Below are 9,124 nucleotides of genomic sequence, written 5' to 3' on the forward strand. Positions count from 1 at the left end.
CATGGGGGACAGCTTGAATTCCAATATTGCTATTGAAAGTTTAGTATTTGCAGGTTCTATTGAAGTGATTAATTACCTGATGCAATTATAGTAGTGACAAAAAATGGGCATAAGTCCTTAGGCCAAAATATATAGATAAAAAGGATAAACATAACCACTTTTTAGTAGCATTTTGGTAATGACAATTTTCAAAACATTTCCTAGACAAAAACATTTCCTTTTGCTACTTCACTGTATATTCAGCACAGTAAACTCAGAGAAATGTATAATGCAATATAAACATTAATAGTTTTACAATTGTGTTTTAGAAAGACTATTTATAGAGAAAATACAAAATGCCTCCCAAAAGTATACTTAGACATAAGCCACCATAATCTTCCTGCTCATGCAGCAGGAAATCTAATACACTAGCTCAATAAACCTGTAGGAAACAAAGGTTTTATGTAGCATTAAGAGTCACAATATTAAAATACCACGTATTACATTCAACTACTCTTACAACACTGTTTAAGAACCAAGAAAATTTAGTACCAGTTTTGAGAAGGATTTCATCATAATATGCAGACTAACAGATACTAAAATATTTCAAGTCTGGCCAATGTGATACTGCTTGGGTCAGCTGCAAACTATTTGGAATATCATCAGAAAATTCTGCTCCAGAATGGTCCAAAAGGGTATCCTCAACAGTGGTGTTATAACAATATAAATCATGATTGGTTGATTCTCTGACATTATTTCAAAACATTTCACCTTACAGTTATTCATCAAAGAAATACAAGAAGCATTATCATGTCTGCCAAAATTCATATCTGATTTAACTATAAAATTGGAGATATTGGCATATCTGTATAATACAGGAAGGTGTAGTATGAATGTTATATCAACCTGATTTAAGATGGAGTCATGTGGATGATCTCAGACAAGTATTGATAAAGTTCTTGTACTACCCTAACACCTTCTATATACTGGCCACAAGTTCTGTAGAAAAAAACATTTTAGAAAGTTGTAAAATACATATATTGGGACTATTACCAAAAGTCTTCACCTGAAGAACCAGATGTCTTGGCTGGTAGTTACTATAAGCCCAGCTCTACAAGGATACCATAAAATTATTTAAAATACCATTTCTATACCTATAAATGTCACAATTTACAGTCCAATATCTTGGGCAGTCTTGCGACTCAGAGTGCTAAATGGAGTCTGGAAATACTGCATTCTCAATTTAATACCTGCATAACTGCACATTTCTTTCAAAAGTTTATCTAAGTCTATCCCAACAATGCATTTGGTCAGTCCAATAAAAGATGTCACCCACAAAAAATCCTTGCTTCTCTCATATTTCCTGGACCATTACAGCTGCAGCACTTTAACACCATTCTCAGTGTACTAAGTTTCCATTTCTAGCTTTGTTGGGATGCAAGACCTCAAACATCTAAATAATGCATTTGTTCCATATATTGTAGTTTTGTTTACCTACATACATACACACATTAATTCATCTGAAATAGAGCCTTTTCTGGCTTGAAAGAAAATAACTCCCAGAGAAATAGTTTTAAACAGGAAATGAAAAATACTGCACTCAGTTGAAACTATGAGTGAATTTCAGCTAGGCATAATGTCAGTGATTCACATTGATCATGACACTTGGTTTTTCACTGACCAGCACATAATTCAATGAATGTTGTGAACTTTAGAGGTATATCTGTTTTACACTGTAAATCATGTTTTGTGCTGTACCTACATGTCTGAAAACTGATCTTAATTGTGAATCTGTGTAACCAGTGAATTTATTTTATTTTTTCATTAAAAATCCTGATCTTAATCTGAAAAAAAATACTGGCTGGCATATGAAAGTTCTTCACAATTGGAAAATGTATCTAAAGGCAAATTCTGTATGTTCATTATTGGGAGACTGAGTTTATGTAACCAATTGTCATGCAAGCATAGTTGTAAGTAATAATGTGGCCTTTAATGACGGAATGATGGACCTGCCAAACACTAGCTCCTGCCATACACTGCTTGTATTTCCCTGCTGGAGAGCACAAAGATGCCCATCTGGGAGTTATTAACATATCCTCGTCAATTCAGAACCGACTTTAACATAATCCATATTTGTTGGAGAAAGTCCAACATCAGCTAGAGAACAGCAGTCACGTGATTCAATGACACATTTCAAGCAGCACACATAAAGCATGCTTGGGCAGCTAAGCAATTCAGAAATGCAAATAGCAAAAGCAGTCTTCTGACTAGATAAAAAGGACAAATCCCTTTTGGCAAGACATCTTATATACTCAATGCTGAATGAAAAACAGTAGCTATATGTCCCTTTCCTATCCCTAAGTTTGGGGTTGTTTTTTTTCTTACAAGCAAGCTGCTACACAATCTTAAAGTGAACCCAGGACATTTCTTGCAGTCAGGCAACATTCTCTTGTCTGAGACTGGTGGGTGAGAATACAAACTTACACAAATCATCAGTCATATTCTTGTTTATATTACATGTGCTGCCACTTTTTTTTTAAACTGACTTGAATTCAGTATCCAATTCAATCCTTCAGAATAGTTTTTTTTAGAAGTTAATACTTTTTAAAAAAATTACAGTTTTATGTTCACTCAAATTGTGGGCAAAGGACAGTATAGAGGATATGACTATTAAGTATATTCATGGCTGTGAACCCACCTTCCAGTTGAGATAAAGAATTTGTAAACTTCTCTGCCTATAAAATGATTATATGCATTGGTTCCTAACCAAATGTGCTTTGTGTTCATATACTATTGCTAGCATTATCTATAGACTGCCAACAATCTACAGAGAATTTTACAAAGCTCATTGAAAGTAAGATTCACTATAATGAAGCAACTACAAAGTAGCTCAGATAGACACAACTCAGGACAGCCGTTCAAATAAAGTGTAGGAGAGGTTTTTGGTTAGACAACACATTTTTAATGAAAGCAAGAATTAAGGAGGAATTTGATAGAGGAAAGAAGGGAAATGTTTTTATTTTAGAGTACAGAGCTTATGATTAAAAGCATAAAGTAACTTGGAGAAAAATCTGGATGTTTAAAGGAAACAAGAGGAGACAGAGATAATGAATGACATCAAGAATATAAGCAAGACAGTCTTGTTTATGCTAGTATAGCATGAAAACAAAGGGAAGGGACAGCTGCAGTTGGATGGCAAAAATATTTAAAGTAAAAATACATATTTCTTATTTTTCCTATTACAAATATTCTACCTCTGGAACTCATTGCTACATGATATCATTGAGACCAATAGTTTATTTATTTTAATTTATATGTATAATGAGATCATCTATAGTTATTTTAGCTGGAATAATTGTTAGAAGGGGTATAAACCGGCACATCTCAGAGCCTAAGCTAACTACTAGCTGACAAGGATTTGAAATAAACTTCCCATAGTGCATAATTAAGGAAAACCTGCCCATAGGAAGTTTTTTTACACTTTCCTCCAAAGCATCTGTTGCCGGCCACTCTCAAAGACAGCATATTCTACTTGGACAGTTCTTATGTTGCCAGGGAAGAAACTGCCAGATGTCCCTTCTGGAATTATATCCCACTTCTTTCATTTCCAATAGAGATTTGCCTTCCTGTAAAACAAACAACCCCCCCCCCCAAGGGTGCCATGGAGAAGGGAAAGCATTCTAGATCCTAAATGCTATTCATCCATGGAGATGTGCATCTCTGCACTGCCTGCAGACAAGACTTTTGAATGACTCCCTTGACTTTCCCTGGGGAAAGAGTCTCTATCTTGCTCTCAAATCCAAGTATGGTTCTGGGACCTGAAGAGGAGAAGAGGTAAAAGTTCTCTAAAACCCTACTCTTGTTTCACAAGCTGTGAAAAAAAGTCATTTGTACACTAGCCTTGTAGAAGATCATGGCCTATGTGGATCAATTTACTACCTTGGCCTGTAGATGTCACCTGTGATACCAGATAAGCAACCAGTGTTCTAATTCAGCTCACATTGATTGAGATCCAGGGCAAAATTCTCATCAGCTTCACTGGGAGCCAAATTGATCTCATTCTTTTATTGGACAAGACAATGTAATTAGTTAATTGCATATAAGTATTAGTTTCTAATTCTTTTGCCATATTGTTATTAAAAATATCTGGAATAAATTTTCAGTAATTGTAAGATAGCATAGCATACTAAAGCTAGCAGAGCTATGCTGATTTGCACAGACTAAAGATATGTAACTACATTTTTTTTATTTTATAAATTACATTTCTATATTTAAACAGAAAGCAAAGTCCAGATGTCTTACAGGTACAAACTCTTTATATGCAAAATATACCAAATAACCAAAGAATACATCCTGTCTGATTCTTCCATGGACCTCACAAAAAATTGACAGAAACTGTTATCCCCTAAGAAGCTTATCATACATCCCCTGAAGTTATGAGTTTTATCACTGGCTTCTACTGAACCTCAACCTGCTAAGAAATAAAAGATACCATTTATGGGAACTGAATTCTTTGTTGCTTTTTCATATAGAAATCAAAGCAGAGAGTGCTATTCAACACAAGAAATGAAAAAAACCTGAATGCATACTCTCAGTGAACATGATAAAAGCTATAACTGCTCAAGGAATAAGTCATCTGTACAAATTAGTCATGAAAGAAATTTTTTTTTACGGCAGCATGGGATTGAAAATTTTATCTTGTACAGGTTTTCTTACATTTATTTTTAGTATGATATACACCCAGATGAAAAAGGAATTGATTCTTGTTACAATGCATATATTTTCCTTATATAATACAATGAGTAAGACTAACAAGGGTAAAGAGACTCCACACTTAAAAACGTGCTGAATGATTGCTGAAAAAGAAATAACTTGGAAAAGGTTCCAAACACAGACAGTTGTGAACTGAAAGGTTTCTGAAATTTGGCCTCTTTTGTAAAAGCCTGTATAGGTATGTTCTTATCCTCATTCCATTCACTGTAAAATCCCTGTAACTTCAAAAGACAGCAAATAGCATGAGAGTGACAGCACTCATGTAGGGATAAGCCAGGCACTTTGATGTACAGTATTCTAGGATGTCAACAGCTAAAAACTAAGCCCTTTTTAACTCTTAACTCAATGCAATGCAATCGTTACTAACTTCAGTTTCTGACTGGTTAAAAAAAATCTTTTTTTCTTCCTTTTTCATGTAGTTTTACTTGATTTTGTGATTTTTGATGTTCAAACTAATATTGTTTATGACCTTTAAAGACCTTAAGGGAGATACTGTTTTTCCCATCACTGAGTCGCTATGGATAGATTCCAACATGTCTGAGAGCTACAAAAGAATAGTGTAAACAACAGCTTCCCATTAAAGTTTAGTTTAACATTAGGACTGCTGTCCAAAGATCATACTTAAAGATAACTGAAGTGTTACTATATTCCTTTGTGTAGCTCAGTCATGACCCTAATTAATGTGTCTAGGTTAGACATGTATTTCTTCAAGTAATGGGTGGTTTTGTTTGGACAATTAGGCAGAGCTGACAAGGAAATTTTCCATCAAACTGGGTCATAAAAAGTACATTATTCAGCATTATTATGAGTAAAGGAGTATTTATTACCTGGCCTTTACAATACACCATTATCAATCATTACCTGCCATTAAGGTATGTTAACATGAGATCAAAGAGACAAAGCTAAGTTAAACAAACAGGGATGCACAGAAGGCTCTTCAGAACTGCTCATTTAAATTGGAGCAAGTATAGTTGAATCCATTGGTTGGTTTGACTTCCTTTCAACTAAAAATGCAAATCAGCTAATTATTGCAATCTCAAAACATTCCTAATCTTTTTATACAGGTCACAAGATATATTAGTTTTCAGGAAAATTGGCTTAGAAAAATAACCACAGAAAGCAAGGAAAAAGAACAGTGTCAAGTCCACAGGCTTTATGCTGCTAATACAGGTTCATTGCTTTATCAGTTCTCAACAAAAACCTCATCTACTAACTCATTAAAAAACTCCCTGGAATGGTTCAGAACAAAAACAAAAGAAGCCAAATATTTTTGCTCAAGTGATAAATGCTGGGAACCCACCAGTTTTAGCAAGCATTCTTGGTTCAGGTGATCTTATATTATCATCACAATCTATTTGCATTTGAGAAGTATCTAAGAGCCTTGAATCATGGACTCTGATCCCATCACTCTCTAGACATTGTACAAAACCATCTTATTGCTACTCAAAATACAGACAGTGCTCTGTCACCTTCTTTTGCTACACCAAACAATTAAAAAGGTGTGTCACAATGTATCAGATTCTTCCTGACTTACATTCCATATAAACCTGTTGTAATGACTGTATCTTAAATATGAGCAGCTGTATCAGTAAGGTGACATGAAGTACAAGTCAAAATTTGGCCCAAAGTTCAGAACCCCAACCTGGTTAAAAAAGCCCAATGAAGAGTAAGGGATGATACTGAACAAATTGCCGCTTTAGCTGTAACCTGCTCTTCTTCCACACTCCCCTCCCAGAAATATACTTGAGAGATTAGTGAAATGAGGTAGAGAAAATTAGAATGTACCCACATTTCTGCATAAACCTGAATTACACTACTAGAAATTCAAAACTGTTTCAATAATGTATTTTTCACTATTTTTTATTTTCACCTATTTCTGTCAAGCTGGAAACAGTGCAAAATATGGTCAAATACAATTTTTTGTGGTACTTAACCAAATTAGCCAATAATGGGTTTAAATGAGAAGAAAACCTGGTTGTTCCTGTTTTTACACATCTGTTGCACATCTAAATGCTTATTACAGTACAAAAATATACTTTTTTCATTTTTAGAGAAGTGTGGCTTAACATCTAAAAGTTCATACAGAGTTTGGAATATAGCTTCTTTTAATTTAATACACTTGCATCTACAGTTCTGAAGCTTATGAGAGGTTTACTGTAGCTTGAAGAGCATCCTAGACTAGAACACTGACGTTAATGGTTAAAGGTCACTTTCTAGAAGTAAAAACTCTCCATGGACTGACACCTTGTAGTTGTGGGGATGCTTGTGAGTGCCAAAGACCCTTGGAGCTATGTCACTCTGAGTCACACACCTGGCAGGGTCACCCACATGGCACACGGGCTGGAGGGGATGTTCCAGACAAACCACAGTCCAACCTCAAGATCTTAGTGGTGGATCAGGTGGAAGATGTCAGAATCTCAAAGGCTGTGAAGATGAAAGAAGGCTGTAGCAAGATGGAGGTCTCCTGTCATTTAGGGGTCTCCCTTGCCACTGGGCTCAGATCTTTACCTTGTCCAGATCATGTGCTTGCTATTTTCATACACCAGCTTCCTTACATTAAACAAAGTCACACACCGGTTTCTACCATGGGAAACAACATGATCTCCTGTACCAACCCCCAAAAGCCCTGTGGTGATGGATACAGGACTAGCGAATCCAGCAATCTCTAGCCACAAATCTACATGCAGGTGTTGGTAGTTTGATGGTCATCTTGCATCTGGGTTGAGACAGGGGTGCAATTTGGCAGCTTGTACCATAACTAAGCATCCCTATTCAAAATACCCTCTGTTTTGCATGGGAAAGGGGGTAGAAAAGGTGTTCTAAACCTAGGATGCCTTATCCTGGTTGGATAACTGTGTTCAACAGGATCATTCTTTCTGCAGTTGAAAACATAAGATGACAATAATTTTCACAACATGGAACATTCAAACCTCAGTGGATAACCAAGACAAGGAAAAACCAGAAAGAAGAACTGCCATTGTCCCCAGGGAACTAGTGAGATACAGCATCAAGATGGCAGTTCTAAGTGAGACAAGATGACTGGATGACAGTCAGCTGCAAAAAGAGGGTGGAGGCTTCACCTTCTTCTGGAAGGGGAACCTAGTCCAGGACATATGCATCCACCAGAATGTATCTGTCAAGAACCAGCTAGTCAGTCAATTTATGGAGCAACTTCAGGGCATTAATGAATGTCTCACAATTCTTTGTCTTAAGCTTAGCAACAAGCAGTACAGCACTGTTATCAGCATGCATGGCCCAATGCTTAATGCTAACAATGATGTCAAAGAACAGCTCTATTTCAACTTTGACAATATTCTGAGTAATACTCACAAGGAGGACAAGATCATTCTCCTTGGTGACTTCAATGCCAGAGTCAAACATGACCTGGAACTCTGGAGTGGCACCATTGGGAAGGAAGGAGTAGGGAAAGTCAACTCCAACAGCATTCTTCTCCTGAGCAAATGCACAGAGCGTGGTCTTGTCACATGAACACCATCTTCAGACAAACAGTGACAAATGTAAGAACACATGGAGACACCATTGCTCTAAGCACTGGCACTTCCTTGTCTATGTTACTGTTAGAGTCTGTGATCAAATGGATGTCTGTATCATGCAAACTATGCGAAGAACTGATGGCTGCTGGGCAGATCACTTTCTTGTCAGATCCATTATGAACATGTGGCTTGCTCTAAAACACAGAAAACAGTCAAAAGCAATGCAAAGGACTCTCAATACCAAATCTTTTCAAGACCCGAAGGGCTGTAAGGATCCACAACAGTGTCTTCATGGAAAACTTTCTGTCCTGTCCATAAATGAAAGCAACATTGAGGAACACTGGAAGGGGTTTAAAACTGCCATTCATATGGCCTTTGCTAAATCCATTGCCTATATTACCCATTGATACCAGGACTGGGTTGATGGGAGTGACACTGAAATCCAAACCCTCCTGAACCAGAAGAGAAGGGCTTATTCTGAATAGCAATGTTGCACCTCATCTCAGCAGAAGAAGGAGATATATCAGCTCCTGAGAGCCAAAGCTCAAAGGACAATCTGGAAAATCAAAAAAGAGTGTTGGCAAGATAAAGCCAAAGAGATCCAGCTCTATGATGACAAACATGACATACACAGCTTTCTCCTGACAATGAAAGCCATCTATACCCCAACTTCCCACAGTCCTACTTTCCTGCAATCACAGGATGGCTCAGAGCTCCTCAAAGACAATTTCTCTATCCAAGCCAGATAGAAAGAGCACTTTAAGGCACTCTTGAACCATGAGTTAACTGTGGAAGGTACTGGCCAGTTTTGGATGTCTGGAAAAGTACATCAAGGTCCTGAGGCTTCTTCATGAAGTGATGACTGTGACCATCCTGTG

The 9,124-nt window shown here is 36.8% G+C and overlaps 1 long non-coding RNA gene across 1 annotated transcript; it reads left to right on the plus strand.

The window, feature by feature from the left end:
* Nucleotides 1–274: 274 nt before the first annotated feature.
* Nucleotides 275–7,734, plus strand: LOC109301748. Its single transcript, XR_002098602.1, has 3 exons — nt 275–288; nt 2,889–2,895; nt 7,648–7,734. It is a non-coding gene; the product is annotated as an uncharacterized LOC109301748 (long non-coding RNA).
* Nucleotides 7,735–9,124: the final 1,390 nt, after the last annotated feature.

This window comes from Gavialis gangeticus, unplaced genomic scaffold (genome assembly GCF_001723915.1).
Source record: "Gavialis gangeticus isolate Ggan-Ray unplaced genomic scaffold, GavGan_comp1, whole genome shotgun sequence".
Classification (NCBI taxonomy): Eukaryota; Metazoa; Chordata; order Crocodylia; family Gavialidae; genus Gavialis; species Gavialis gangeticus.